Below are 16792 nucleotides of genomic sequence, written 5' to 3'. Positions count from 1 at the left end.
GGTCAAGATTAAGAACCTTACACATATAATTGGTGAAAATACGAATTTTTTTCACTTTCGCTTCCGGGCCATTTTGCACTCAAATTCCATAGGTGTTAACATAGGAACTTTTTTCCCCTTTGGGACAGGGTCGTTAACTCGATCTGAAAAGTTGTTTTCTCGTTTTAGTCTTATACCATATCCACTAAGGATTGTCCTAAGCTAGACATATGGAAGAAATAAAACATTTACTCGTGTCGATAAGACTTCACAACCTCAACCCTTATGAAAAGACCCTCATGGAGGCACCCGAATCGGTATCGGAAAAACCTTTGTTTCTCTCGATATTTTTCGACGAATCTGTAAGGAACGGTCAAGATTTTGAACCTTACACATATAATTGGTGAAAATACGAATTTTTTTCACTTTCGCTTCCGGGCCATTTTGCACTCAAATTCCATAGGTGTTAACATAGGAACTTTTTTCCCCTTTGGGACAGGGTCGTTAACTCGATCTGAAAAGTTGTTTTCTCGTTTTAGTATCATACCATATCCATTAAAGATGGTCCTAAGTGAAAAATATGGAAGAAAAAAAACATTTACTCGTGTCGATAAGACTTCCCAACCTCAACCCTTATGAAAAGACCCTCATGGAGGCACCCGAATCAGTATCGGAAAAACCTTTGTTTCTCTCGATATTTTTCGACGAATCTGTAAGGAACGGTCAAGATTAAGAATCTTACACATATAATTGGTGAAAATACGAATTTTTTTCACTTTCGCTTCCGGGCCATTTTGCACTCAAATTCCATAGGTGTTAACATAGGAACTTTTTTCCCCTTTGGGACAGGGTCGTTAACTCGATCTGAAAAGTTGTTTTCTCGTTTTAGTATCATACCATATCCACTAAAGATGGTCCTAAGTAAAAAATATGTTAGAAACAAAACATTTACTCGTGTCGATAAGACTTCACAACCTCAACCCTTATGAAAAGACCCTCATGGAGGCACCCGAATCAGTATCGGAAAAACCTTTGTTTCTCTCGATATTTTTCGACGAATCTGTAAGGAACGGTCAAGATTAAGAATCTTACACATATAATTGGTGAAAATACGAATTTTTTTCACTTTCGCTTCCGGGCCATTTTGCACTCAAATTCCATACGTGTTAACATAGGAACTTTTTTCCCCTTTGGGACAGGGTCGTTAACTCGATCTGAAAAGTTGTTTTCTCGTTTTAGTATTATACCATATCCACTAAAGATGGTCCTAAGTAAAAAATATGTTAGAAACAAAACATTTACTCGTGTCGATAAGACTTCCCAACCTCAACCCTTATGAAAAGACCCTCATGGAGGCACCCGAATCAGTATCGGAAAAACCTTTGTTTCTCTCGATATTTTTCGACGAATCTGTAAGGAACGGTCAAGATTAAGAACCTTACACATATAATTGGTGAAAATACGAATTTTTTTCACTTTCGCTTCCGGGCCATTTTGCACTCAAATTCCATAGGTGTTAACATAGGAACTTTTTTCCCCTTTGGGACAGGGTCGTTAACTCGATCTGAAAAGTTGTTTTCTCGTTTTAGTATCATACCATATCCACTAAAGATGGTCCTAAGTAAAAAATATGTTAGAAACAAAACATTTACTTGTGTCGATAAGACTTCCCAACCTCAACCCTTATGAAAAGACCCTCATGGAGGCACCCGAATCAGTATCGGAAAAACCTTTGTTTCTCTCGATATTTTTCGACGAATCTGTAAGGAACGGTCAAGATTAAGAACCTTACACATATAATTGGTGAAAATACGAATTTTTTTCACTTTCGCTTCCGGGCCATTTTGCACTCAAATTCCATAGGTGTTAACATAGGAACTTTTTTCCCCTTTGGGACAGGGTCGTTAACTCGATCTGAAAAGTTGTTTTCTCGTTTTAGTATCATACCATATCCATTAAAGATGGTCCTAAGTGAAAAATATGGAAGAAAAAAAACATTTACTCGTGTCGATAAGACTTCCCAACCTCAACCCTTATGAAAAGACCCTCATGGAGGCACCCGAATCAGTATCGGAAAAACCTTTGTTTCTCTCGATATTTTTCGACGAATCTGTAAGGAACGGTCAAGATTAAGAACCTTACACATATAATTGGTGAAAATACGAATTTTTTTCACTTTCGCTTCCGGGAAATTTTGCACTCAAATTCCATAGGTGTTAACATAGGAACTTTTTTCCCCTTTGGGACAGGGTCGTTAACTCGATCTGAAAAGTTGTTTTCTCGTTTTAGTATCATACCATATCCACTAAAGATGGTCCTAAGTAAAAAATATGTTAGAAACAAAACATTTACTCGTGTCGATAAGACTTCCCAACCTCAACCCTTATGAAAAGACCCTCATGGAGGCACCCGAATCAGTATCGGAAAAACCTTTGTTTCTCTCGATATTTTTCGACGAATCTGTAAGGAACGGTCAAGATTAAGAACCTTACACATATAATTGGTGAAAATACGAATTTTTTTCACTTTCGCTTCCGGGCCATTTTGCACTCAAATTCCATAGGTGTTAACATAGGAACTTTTTTCCCCTTTGGGACAGGGTCGTTAACTCGATCTGAAAAGTTGTTTTCTCGTTTTAGTCTTATACCATATCCACTAAGGATTGTCCTAAGCTAGACATATGGAAGAAATAAAACATTTACTCGTGTCGATAAGACTTCACAACCTCAACCCTTATGAAAAGACCCTCATGGAGGCACCCGAATCGGTATCGGAAAAACCTTTGTTTCTCTCGATATTTTTCGACGAATCTGTAAGGAACGGTCAAGATTTTGAACCTTACACATATAATTGGTGAAAATACGAATTTTTTTCACTTTCGCTTCCGGGCCATTTTGCACTCAAATTCCATAGGTGTTAACATAGGAACTTTTTTCCCCTTTGGGACAGGGTCGTTAACTCGATCTGAAAAGTTGTTTTCTCGTTTTAGTATCATACCATATCCATTAAAGATGGTCCTAAGTGAAAAATATGGAAGAAAAAAAACATTTACTCGTGTCGATAAGACTTCCCAACCTCAACCCTTATGAAAAGACCCTCATGGAGGCACCCGAATCAGTATCGGAAAAACCTTTGTTTCTCTCGATATTTTTCGACGAATCTGTAAGGAACGGTCAAGATTAAGAATCTTACACATATAATTGGTGAAAATACGAATTTTTTTCACTTTCGCTTCCGGGCCATTTTGCACTCAAATTCCATAGGTGTTAACATAGGAACTTTTTTCCCCTTTGGGACAGGGTCGTTAACTCGATCTGAAAAGTTGTTTTCTCGTTTTAGTATCATACCATATCCACTAAAGATGGTCCTAAGTAAAAAATATGTTAGAAACAAAACATTTACTCGTGTCGATAAGACTTCACAACCTCAACCCTTATGAAAAGACCCTCATGGAGGCACCCGAATCAGTATCGGAAAAACCTTTGTTTCTCTCGATATTTTTCGACGAATCTGTAAGGAACGGTCAAGATTAAGAATCTTACACATATAATTGGTGAAAATACGAATTTTTTTCACTTTCGCTTCCGGGCCATTTTGCACTCAAATTCCATACGTGTTAACATAGGAACTTTTTTCCCCTTTGGGACAGGGTCGTTAACTCGATCTGAAAAGTTGTTTTCTTGTTTTAGTATCGTACCATATCCACTAAAGATGGTCCTAAGTAAAAAATATGTTAGAAACAAAACATTTACTCGTGTCGATAAGACTTCACAACCTCAACCCTTATGAAAAGACCCTCATGGAGGCACCCGAATCAGTATCGGAAAAACCTTTGTTTCTCTCGATATTTTTCGACGAATCTGTAAGGAACGGTCAAGATTAAGAATCTTACACATATAATTGGTGAAAATACGAATTTTTTTCACTTTCGCTTCCGGGCCATTTTGCACTCAAATTCCATAGGTGTTAACATAGGAACTTTTTTCCCCTTTGGGACAGGGTCGTTAACTCGATCTGAAAAGTTGTTTTCTCGTTTTAGTATCATACCATATCCATTAAAGATGGTCCTAAGTGAAAAATATGGAAGAAAAAAAACATTTACTCGTGTCGATAAGACTTCCCAACCTCAACCCTTATGAAAAGACCCTCATGGAGGCACCCGAATCAGTATCGGAAAAACCTTTGTTTCTCTCGATATTTTTCGACGAATCTGTAAGGAACGGTCAAGATTAAGAACCTTACACATATAATTGGTGAAAATACGAATTTTTTTCACTTTCGCTTCCGGGAAATTTTGCACTCAAATTCCATAGGTGTTAACATAGGAACTTTTTTCCCCTTTGGGACAGGGTCGTTAACTCGATCTGAAAAGTTGTTTTCTCGTTTTAGTATTATACCATATCCACTAAAGATGGTCCTAAGTAAAAAATATGTTAGAAACAAAACATTTACTCGTGTCGATAAGACTTCCCAACCTCAACCCTTATGAAAAGACCCTCATGGAGGCACCCGAATCAGTATCGGAAAAACCTTTGTTTCTCTCGATATTTTTCGACGAATCTGTAAGGAACGGTCAAGATTAAGAACCTTACACATATAATTGGTGAAAATACGAATTTTTTTCACTTTCGCTTCCGGGCCATTTTGCACTCAAATTCCATAGGTGTTAACATAGGAACTTTTTTCCCCTTTGGGACAGGGTCGTTAACTCGATCTGAAAAGTTGTTTTCTCGTTTTAGTATCATACCATATCCACTAAAGATGGTCCTAAGTAAAAAATATGTTAGAAACAAAACATTTACTTGTGTCGATAAGACTTCCCAACCTCAACCCTTATGAAAAGACCCTCATGGAGGCACCCGAATCAGTATCGGAAAAACCTTTGTTTCTCTCGATATTTTTCGACGAATCTGTAAGGAACGGTCAAGATTAAGAACCTTACACATATAATTGGTGAAAATACGAATTTTTTTCACTTTCGCTTCCGGGCCATTTTGCACTCAAATTCCATAGGTGTTAACATAGGAACTTTTTTCCCCTTTGGGACAGGGTCGTTAACTCGATCTGAAAAGTTGTTTTCTCGTTTTAGTATCATACCATATCCATTAAAGATGGTCCTAAGTGAAAAATATGGAAGAAAAAAAACATTTACTCGTGTCGATAAGACTTCCCAACCTCAACCCTTATGAAAAGACCCTCATGGAGGCACCCGAATCAGTATCGGAAAAACCTTTGTTTCTCTCGATATTTTTCGACGAATCTGTAAGGAACGGTCAAGATTAAGAACCTTACACATATAATTGGTGAAAATACGAATTTTTTTCACTTTCGCTTCCGGGAAATTTTGCACTCAAATTCCATAGGTGTTAACATAGGAACTTTTTTCCCCTTTGGGACAGGGTCGTTAACTCGATCTGAAAAGTTGTTTTCTCGTTTTAGTATCATACCATATCCACTAAAGATGGTCCTAAGTAAAAAATATGTTAGAAACAAAACATTTACTCGTGTCGATAAGACTTCCCAACCTCAACCCTTATGAAAAGACCCTCATGGAGGCACCCGAATCAGTATCGGAAAAACCTTTGTTTCTCTCGATATTTTTCGACGAATCTGTAAGGAACGGTCAAGATTAAGAACCTTACACATATAATTGGTGAAAATACGAATTTTTTTCACTTTCGCTTCCGGGCCATTTTGCACTCAAATTCCATAGGTGTTAACATAGGAACTTTTTTCCCCTTTGGGACAGGGTCGTTAACTCGATCTGAAAAGTTGTTTTCTCGTTTTAGTCTTATACCATATCCACTAAGGATTGTCCTAAGCTAGACATATGGAAGAAATAAAACATTTACTCGTGTCGATAAGACTTCACAACCTCAACCCTTATGAAAAGACCCTCATGGAGGCACCCGAATCGGTATCGGAAAAACCTTTGTTTCTCTCGATATTTTTCGACGAATCTGTAAGGAACGGTCAAGATTTTGAACCTTACACATATAATTGGTGAAAATACGAATTTTTTTCACTTTCGCTTCCGGGCCATTTTGCACTCAAATTCCATAGGTGTTAACATAGGAACTTTTTTCCCCTTTGGGACAGGGTCGTTAACTCGATCTGAAAAGTTGTTTTCTCGTTTTAGTATCATACCATATCCATTAAAGATGGTCCTAAGTGAAAAATATGGAAGAAAAAAAACATTTACTCGTGTCGATAAGACTTCCCAACCTCAACCCTTATGAAAAGACCCTCATGGAGGCACCCGAATCAGTATCGGAAAAACCTTTGTTTCTCTCGATATTTTTCGACGAATCTGTAAGGAACGGTCAAGATTAAGAATCTTACACATATAATTGGTGAAAATACGAATTTTTTTCACTTTCGCTTCCGGGCCATTTTGCACTCAAATTCCATAGGTGTTAACATAGGAACTTTTTTCCCCTTTGGGACAGGGTCGTTAACTCGATCTGAAAAGTTGTTTTCTCGTTTTAGTATCATACCATATCCACTAAAGATGGTCCTAAGTAAAAAATATGTTAGAAACAAAACATTTACTCGTGTCGATAAGACTTCACAACCTCAACCCTTATGAAAAGACCCTCATGGAGGCACCCGAATCAGTATCGGAAAAACCTTTGTTTCTCTCGATATTTTTCGACGAATCTGTAAGGAACGGTCAAGATTAAGAATCTTACACATATAATTGGTGAAAATACGAATTTTTTTCACTTTCGCTTCCGGGCCATTTTGCACTCAAATTCCATACGTGTTAACATAGGAACTTTTTTCCCCTTTGGGACAGGGTCGTTAACTCGATCTGAAAAGTTGTTTTCTTGTTTTAGTATCGTACCATATCCACTAAAGATGGTCCTAAGTAAAAAATATGTTAGAAACAAAACATTTACTCGTGTCGATAAGACTTCACAACCTCAACCCTTATGAAAAGACCCTCATGGAGGCACCCGAATCAGTATCGGAAAAACCTTTGTTTCTCTCGATATTTTTCGACGAATCTGTAAGGAACGGTCAAGATTAAGAATCTTACACATATAATTGGTGAAAATACGAATTTTTTTCACTTTCGCTTCCGGGCCATTTTGCACTCAAATTCCATAGGTGTTAACATAGGAACTTTTTTCCCCTTTGGGACAGGGTCGTTAACTCGATCTGAAAAGTTGTTTTCTCGTTTTAGTATCATACCATATCCATTAAAGATGGTCCTAAGTGAAAAATATGGAAGAAAAAAAACATTTACTCGTGTCGATAAGACTTCCCAACCTCAACCCTTATGAAAAGACCCTCATGGAGGCACCCGAATCAGTATCGGAAAAACCTTTGTTTCTCTCGATATTTTTCGACGAATCTGTAAGGAACGGTCAAGATTAAGAACCTTACACATATAATATGTGAAAATACGAATTTTTTTCACTTTCGCTTCCGGGAAATTTTGCACTCAAATTCCATAGGTGTTAACATAGGAACTTTTTTCCCCTTTGGGACAGGGTCGTTAACTCGATCTGAAAAGTTGTTTTCTCGTTTTAGTATCATACCATATCCACTAAAGATGGTCCTAAGTAAAAAATATGTTAGAAACAAAAAATTTACTTTTGTCGATAAGACTTCACAACCTCAACCCTTATGAAAAGACCCTCATGGAGGCACCCGAATCAGTATCGGAAAAACCTTTGTTTCTCTCGATATTTTTCGACGAATCTGTAAGGAACGGTCAAGATTAAGAACCTTACACATATAATTGGTGAAAATACGAATTTTTTTCACTTTCGCTTCCGGGCCATTTTGCACTCAAATTCCATAGGTGTTAACATAGGAACTTTTTTCCCCTTTGGGACAGGGTCGTTAACTCGATCTGAAAAGTTGTTTTCTCGTTTTAGTATCATACCATATCCATTAAAGATTGTCCTAAGTGAAAAATATGGAAGAAACAAAACATTTACTCGTGTCGATAAGACTTCACAACCTGAACCCTTATGAAAAGACCCTCATGGAAGCACCCGAATCAGTATCGGAAAAACCTTTGTTTCTCTCGATATTTTTCTACGAATCTGTAAGGAACGGTCAAGATTAAGAACATTACACATATAATTGGTGAAAATACGAATTTTTTTCACTTTCGCTTCCGGGAAATTTTGCACTCAATTTCCATAGGTGTTAACATAGGAACTTTTTTCCCCTTTGGGACAGGGTCGTTAACTCGATCTGAAAAGTTGTTTTCTCGTTTTAGTATCATACCATATCCACTAAAGATGGTCCTAAGTAAAAAATATGTTAGAAACAAAACATTTACTCGTGTCGATAAGACTTCACAACCTCAACCCTTATGAAAAGACCCCATTGGAGGCACCCGAATCAGTATCGGAAAAACCTTTGTTTCTCTCGATATTTTTCGACGAATCTGTAAGGAACGGTCAAGATTAAGAACCTTACACATATAATTGGTGAAAATACGAATTTTTTTCACTTTCGCTTCCGGGCCATTTTGCACTCAAATTCCATAGGTGTTAACATAGGAACTTTTTTCCCCTTTGGGACAGGGTCGTTAACTCGATCTGAAAAGTTGTTTTCTCGTTTTAGTATCATACCATATCCATTAAAGATGGTCCTAAGTGAAAAATATGGAAGAAAAAAAACATTTACTCGTGTCGATAAGACTTCCCAACCTCAACCCTTATGAAAAGACCCTCATGGAGGCACCCGAATCAGTATCGGAAAAACCTTTGTTTCTCTCGATATTTTTCGACGAATCTGTAAGGAACGGTCAAGATTAAGAACCTTACACATATAATTGGTGAAAATACGAATTTTTTTCACTTTCGCTTCCGGGAAATTTTGCACTCAAATTCCATAGGTGTTAACATAGGAACTTTTTTCCCCTTTGGGACAGGGTCGTTAACTCGATCTGAAAAGTTGTTTTCTCGTTTTAGTATCATACCATATCCACTAAAGATGGTCCTAAGTAAAAAATATGTTAGAAACAAAACATTTACTCGTGTCGATAAGACTTCACAACCTCAACCCTTATGAAAAAACCCTCATGGAGGCACCCGAATCAGTATCGGAAAAACCTTTGTTTCTCTCGATATTTTTCGACGAATCTGTAAGGAACGGTCAAGATTAAGAATCTTACACATATAATTGGTGAAAATACGAATTTTTTTCACTTTCGCTTCCGGGCCATTTTGCACTCAAATTCCATAGGTGTTAACATAGGAACTTTTTTCCCCTTTGGGACAGGGTCGTTAACTCGATCTGAAAAGTTGTTTTCTCGTTTTAGTATCATACCATATCCATTAAAGATGGTCCTAAGTGAAAAATATGGAAGAAAAAAAACATTTACTCGTGTCGATAAGACTTCCCAACCTCAACCCTTATGAAAAGACCCACATGGAGGCACCCGAATCAGTATCGGAAAAACCTTTGTTTCTCTCGATATTTTTCGACGAATCTGTAAGGAACGGTCAAGATTAAGAATCTTACACATATAATTGGTGAAAATACGAATTTTTTTCACTTTCGCTTCCGGGCCATTTTGCACTCAAATTCCATAGGTGTTAACATAGGAACTTTTTTCCCCTTTGGGACAGGGTCGTTAACTCGATCTGAAAAGTTGTTTTCTCGTTTTAGTCTTATACCATATCCACTAAGGATTGTCCTAAGCTAGACATATGGAAGAAATAAAACATTTACTCGTGTCGATAAGACTTCACAACCTCAACCCTTATGAAAAGACCCTCATGGAGGCACCCGAATCGGTATCGGAAAAACCTTTGTTTCTCTCGATATTTTTCGACGAATCTGTAAGGAACGGTCAAGATTTTGAACCTTACACATATAATTGGTGAAAATACGAATTTTTTTCACTTTCGCTTCCGGGCCATTTTGCACTCAAATTCCATAGGTGTTAACATAGGAACTTTTTTCCCCTTTGGGACAGTGTCGTTAACTCGATCTGAAAAGTTGTTTTCTCGTTTTAGTATCATACCATATCAACTAAAGATGGTCCTAAGTAAAAAATATGTTAGAAACAAAACATTTACTCGTGTCAATAAGACTTCACAACCTCAACCCTTATGAAAAGACCCTCATGGAGGCACCCGAATCAGTATCGGAAAAACCTTTGTTTCTCTCGATATTTTTCGACGAATCTGTAAGGAACGGTCAAGATTAAGAACCTTACACATATAATATGTGAAAATACGAATTTTTTTCACTTTCGCTTCCGTGCCATTTTGCACTCAAATTCCATAGGTGTTAACGTAGGAACTTTTTTCCCCTTTGGGACAGTGTCGTTAACTCGATCTGAAAAGTTGTTTTCTCGTTTTAGTATCATACCATATCAACTAAAGATGGTCCTAAGTAAAAAATATGTTAGAAACAAAACATTTACTCGTGTCAATAAGACTTCACAACCTCAACCCTTATGAAAAGACCCTCATGGACGAACCCGAATCAGTATCGGAAAAACCTTTGTTTCTCTCGATATTTTTCGACGAATCTATAAGGAACAGTCAAGATTAAGAACCTTACACATATAATTGGTGAAAATACGAATTTTTTTCACTTTCGCTTCCGGGCCATTTTGCACTCAAATTCCATAGGTGTTAACATAGGAACTTTTTTCCCCTTTGGGACAGGGTCGTTAACTCGATCTAAAAAGTTGTTTTCTCGTTTTAGTATCATACCATATCCATTAAAGATGGTCCTAAGTGAAAAATATGGAAGAAAAAAAACATTTACTCGTGTCGATAAGACTTCCCAACCTCAACCCTTATGAAAAGACCCTCATGGAGGCACTCGAATCAGTATCGGAAAAACCTTTGTTTCTCTCGATATTTTTCGACGAATCTGTAAGGAACGGTCAAGATTAAGAACCTTACACATATAATTGGTGAAAATACGAATTTTTTTCACTTTCGCTTCCGAGCCATTTTGCACTCAAATTCCATAGGTGTTAACATAGGAACTTTTTTCCCCTTTGGGACAGGGTCGTTAACTCGATCTGAAAAGTTGTTTTCTAGTTTTAGTATCATACCATATCCACTAAAGATGGTCCTAAGTAAAAAATATGTTAGAAACAAAACATTTACTCGTGTCGATAAGACTTCACAACCTCAACCCTTATGAAAAAACCCTCATGGAGGCACCCGAATCAGTATCGGAAAAACCTTTGTTTCTCTCGATATTTTTCGACGAATCTGTAAGGAACGGTCAAGATTAAGAATCTTACACATATAATTGGTGAAAATACGAATTTTTTTCACTTTCGCTTCCGGGCCATTTTGCACTCAAATTCCATAGGTGTTAACATAGGAACTTTTTTCCCCTTTGGGACAGGGTCGTTAACTCGATCTGAAAAGTTGTTTTCTCGTTTTAGTATCATACCATATCCATTAAAGATGGTCCTAAGTGAAAAATATGGAAGAAAAAAAACATTTACTCGTGTCGATAAGACTTCCCAACCTCAACCCTTATGAAAAGACCCACATGGAGGCACCCGAATCAGTATCGGAAAAACCTTTGTTTCTCTCGATATTTTTCGACGAATCTGTAAGGAACGGTCAAGATTAAGAATCTTACACATATAATTGGTGAAAATACGAATTTTTTTCACTTTCGCTTCCGGGCCATTTTGCACTCAAATTCCATAGGTGTTAACATAGGAACTTTTTTCCCGTTTGGGACAGGGTCGTTAACTCGATCTGAAAAGTTGTTTTCTCGTTTTAGTCTTATACCATATCCACTAAGGATTGTCCTAAGCTAGACATATGGAAGAAATAAAACATTTACTCGTGTCGATAAGACTTCACAACCTCAACCCTTATGAAAAGACCCTCATGGAGGCACCCGAATCGGTATCGGAAAAACCTTTGTTTCTCTCGATATTTTTCGACGAATCTGTAAGGAACGGTCAAGATTTTGAACCTTACACATATAATTGGTGAAAATACGAATTTTTTTCACTTTCGCTTCCGGGCCATTTTGCACTCAAATTCCATAGGTGTTAACATAGGAACTTTTTTCCCCTTTGGGACAGTGTCGTTAACTCGATCTGAAAAGTTGTTTTCTCGTTTTAGTATCATACCATATCAACTAAAGATGGTCCTAAGTAAAAAATATGTTAGAAACAAAACATTTACTCGTGTCAATAAGACTTCACAACCTCAACCCTTATGAAAAGACCCTCATGGAGGCACCCGAATCAGTATCGGAAAAACCTTTGTTTCTCTTGATATTTTTCGACGAATCTGTAAGGAACGGTCAAGATTAAGAACCTTACACATATAATATGTGAAAATACGAATTTTTTTCACTTTCGCTTCCGGGCCATTTTGCACTCAAATTCCATAGGTGTTAACGTAGGAACTTTTTTCCCCTTTGGGACAGTGTCGTTAACTCGATCTGAAAAGTTGTTTTCTCGTTTTAGTATCATACCATATCAACTAAAGATGGTCCTAAGTAAAAAATATGTTAGAAACAAAACATTTACTCGTGTCAATAAGACTTCACAACCTCAACCCTTATGAAAAGACCCTCATGGAGGAACCCGAATCAGTATCGGAAAAACCTTTGTTTCTCTCGATATTTTTCGACGAATCTATAAGGAACAGTCAAGATTAAGAACCTTACACATATAATTGGTGAAAATACGAATTTATTTCACTTTCGCTTCCGGGCCATTTTGCACTCAAATTCCATAGGTGTTAACATAGGAACTTTTTTCCCCTTTGGGACAGGGTCGTTAACTCGATCTAAAAAGTTGTTTTCTCGTTTTAGTATCATACCATATCCATTAAAGATGGTCCTAAGTGAAAAATATGGAAGAAAAAAAACATTTACTCGTGTCGATAAGACTTCCCAACCTCAACCCTTATGAAAAGACCCTCATGGAGGCACTCGAATCAGTATCGGAAAAACCTTTGTTTCTCTCGATATTTTTCGACGAATCTGTAAGGAACGGTCAAGATTAAGAACCTTACACATATAATTGGTGAAAATACGAATTTTTTTCACTTTCGCTTCCGGGCCATTTTGCACTCAAATTCCATAGGTGTTAACATAGGAACTTTTTTCCCCTTTGGGACAGGGTCGTTAACTCGATCTGAAAAGTTGTTTTCTCGTTTTAGTATCATACCATATCCACTAAAGATGGTCCTAAGTAAAAAATATGTTAGAAACAAAACATTTACTCGTGTCGATAAGACTTCACAACCTCAACCCTTATGAAAAAACCCTCATGGAGGCACCCGAATCAGTATCGGAAAAACCTTTGTTTCTCTCGATATTTTTCGACGAATCTGTAAGGAACGGTCAAGATTAAGAATCTTACACATATAATTGGTGAAAATACGAATTTTTTTCACTTTCGCTTCCGGGCCATTTTGCACTCAAATTCCATAGGTGTTAACATAGGAACTTTTTTCCCCTTTGGGACAGGGTCGTTAACTCGATCTGAAAAGTTGTTTTCTCGTTTTAGTATCATACCATATCCATTAAAGATGGTCCTAAGTGAAAAATATGGAAGAAAAAAAACATTTACTCGTGTCGATAAGACTTCCCAACCTCAACCCTTATGAAAAGACCCACATGGAGGCACCCGAATCAGTATCGGAAAAACCTTTGTTTCTCTCGATATTTTTCGACGAATCTGTAAGGAACGGTCAAGATTAAGAATCTTACACATATAATTGGTGAAAATACGAATTTTTTTCACTTTCGCTTCCGGGCCATTTTGCACTCAAATTCCATAGGTGTTAACATAGGAACTTTTTTCCCCTTTGGGACAGGGTCGTTAACTCGATCTGAAAAGTTGTTTTCTCGTTTTAGTCTTATACCATATCCACTAAGGATTGTCCTAAGCTAGACATATGGAAGAAATAAAACATTTACTCGTGTCGATAAGACTTCACAACCTCAACCCTTATGAAAAGACCCTCATGGAGGCACCCGAATCGGTATCGGAAAAACCTTTGTTTCTCTCGATATTTTTCGACGAATCTGTAAGGAACGGTCAAGATTTTGAACCTTACACATATAATTGGTGAAAATACGAATTTTTTTCACTTTCGCTTCCGGGCCATTTTGCACTCAAATTCCATAGGTGTTAACATAGGAACTTTTTTCCCCTTTGGGACAGTGTCGTTAACTCGATCTGAAAAGTTGTTTTCTCGTTTTAGTATCATACCATATCAACTAAAGATGGTCCTAAGTAAAAAATATGTTAGAAACAAAACATTTACTCGTGTCAATAAGACTTCACAACCTCAACCCTTATGAAAAGACCCTCATGGAGGCACCCGAATCAGTATCGGAAAAACCTTTGTTTCTCTCGATATTTTTCGACGAATCTGTAAGGAACGGTCAAGATTAAGAACCTTACACATATAATATGTGAAAATACGAATTTTTTTCACTTTCGCTTCCGGGCCATTTTGCACTCAAATTCCATAGGTGTTAACGTAGGAACTTTTTTCCCCTTTGGGACAGTGTCGTTAACTCGATCTGAAAAGTTGTTTTCTCGTTTTAGTATCATACCATATCAACTAAAGATGGTCCTAAGTAAAAAATATGTTAGAAACAAAACATTTACTCGTGTCAATAAGACTTCACAACCTCAACCCTTATGAAAAGACCCTCATGGAGGAACCCGAATCAGTATCGGAAAAACCTTTGTTTCTCTCGATATTTTTCGACGAATCTATAAGGAACAGTCAAGATTAAGAACCTTACACATATAATTGGTGAAAATACGAATTTATTTCACTTTCGCTTCCGGGCCATTTTGCACTCAAATTCCATAGGTGTTAACATAGGAACTTTTTTCCCCTTTGGGACAGGGTCGTTAACTCGATCTAAAAAGTTGTTTTCTCGTTTTAGTATCATACCATATCCATTAAAGATGGTCCTAAGTGAAAAATATGGAAGAAAAAAAACATTTACTCGTGTCGATAAGACTTCCCAACCTCAACCCTTATGAAAAGACCCTCATGGAGGCACTCGAATCAGTATCGGAAAAACCTTTGTTTCTCTCGATATTTTTCGACGAATCTGTAAGGAACGGTCAAGATTAAGAACCTTACACATATAATTGGTGAAAATACGAATTTTTTTCACTTTCGCTTCCGGGCCATTTTGCACTCAAATTCCATAGGTGTTAACATAGGAACTTTTTTCCCCTTTGGGACAGGGTCGTTAACTCGATCTGAAAAGTTGTTTTCTCGTTTTAGTATCATACCATATCCACTAAAGATGGTCCTAAGTAAAAAATATGTTAGAAACAAAACATTTACTCGTGTCGATAAGACTTCACAACCTCAACCCTTATGAAAAAACCCTCATGGAGGCACCCGAATCAGTATCGGAAAAACCTTTGTTTCTCTCGATATTTTTCGACGAATCTGTAAGGAACGGTCAAGATTAAGAATCTTACACATATAATTGGTGAAAATACGAATTTTTTTCACTTTCGCTTCCGGGCCATTTTGCACTCAAATTCCATAGGTGTTAACATAGGAACTTTTTTCCCCTTTGGGACAGGGTCGTTAACTCGATCTGAAAAGTTGTTTTCTCGTTTTAGTATCATACCATATCCATTAAAGATGGTCCTAAGTGAAAAATATGGAAGAAAAAAAACATTTACTCGTGTCGATAAGACTTCCCAACCTCAACCCTTATGAAAAGACCCACATGGAGGCACCCGAATCAGTATCGGAAAAACCTTTGTTTCTCTCGATATTTTTCGACGAATCTGTAAGGAACGGTCAAGATTAAGAATCTTACACATATAATTGGTGAAAATACGAATTTTTTTCACTTTCGCTTCCGGGCCATTTTGCACTCAAATTCCATAGGTGTTAACATAGGAACTTTTTTCCCCTTTGGGACAGGGTCGTTAACTCGATCTGAAAAGTTGTTTTCTCGTTTTAGTCTTATACCATATCCACTAAGGATTGTCCTAAGCTAGACATATGGAAGAAATAAAACATTTACTCGTGTCGATAAGACTTCACAACCTCAACCCTTATGAAAAGACCCTCATGGAGGCACCCGAATCGGTATCGGAAAAACCTTTGTTTCTCTCGATATTTTTCGACGAATCTGTAAGGAACGGTCAAGATTTTGAACCTTACACATATAATTGGTGAAAATACGAATTTTTTTCACTTTCGCTTCCGGGCCATTTTGCACTCAAATTCCATAGGTGTTAACATAGGAACTTTTTTCCCCTTTGGGACAGTGTCGTTAACTCGATCTGAAAAGTTGTTTTCTCGTTTTAGTATCATACCATATCAACTAAAGATGGTCCTAAGTAAAAAATATGTTAGAAACAAAACATTTACTCGTGTCAATAAGACTTCACAACCTCAACCCTTATGAAAAGACCCTCATGGAGGCACCCGAATCAGTATCGGAAAAACCTTTGTTTCTCTCGATATTTTTCGACGAATCTGTAAGGAACGGTCAAGATTAAGAACCTTACACATATAATATGTGAAAATACGAATTTTTTTCACTTTCGCTTCCGGGCCATTTTGCACTCAAATTCCATAGGTGTTAACGTAGGAACTTTTTTCCCCTTTGGGACAGTGTCGTTAACTCGATCTGAAAAGTTGTTTTCTCGTTTTAGTATCATACCATATCAACTAAAGATGGTCCTAAGTAAAAAATATGTTAGAAACAAAACATTTACTCGTGTCAATAAGACTTCACAACCTCAACCCTTATGAAAAGACCCTCATGGAGGAACCCGAATCAGTATCGGAAAAACCTTTGTTTCTCTCGATATTTTTCGACGAATCTA

The sequence above is a fragment of the Cucurbita pepo genome, chromosome 20, assembly GCF_057944985.1.
Source record: "Cucurbita pepo subsp. pepo isolate OVF chromosome 20, ASM5794498v1, whole genome shotgun sequence".
NCBI classification, from domain to species: domain Eukaryota; kingdom Viridiplantae; phylum Streptophyta; class Magnoliopsida; order Cucurbitales; family Cucurbitaceae; genus Cucurbita; species Cucurbita pepo.
Note: the sequence above shows the minus strand (reverse complement) of the source record.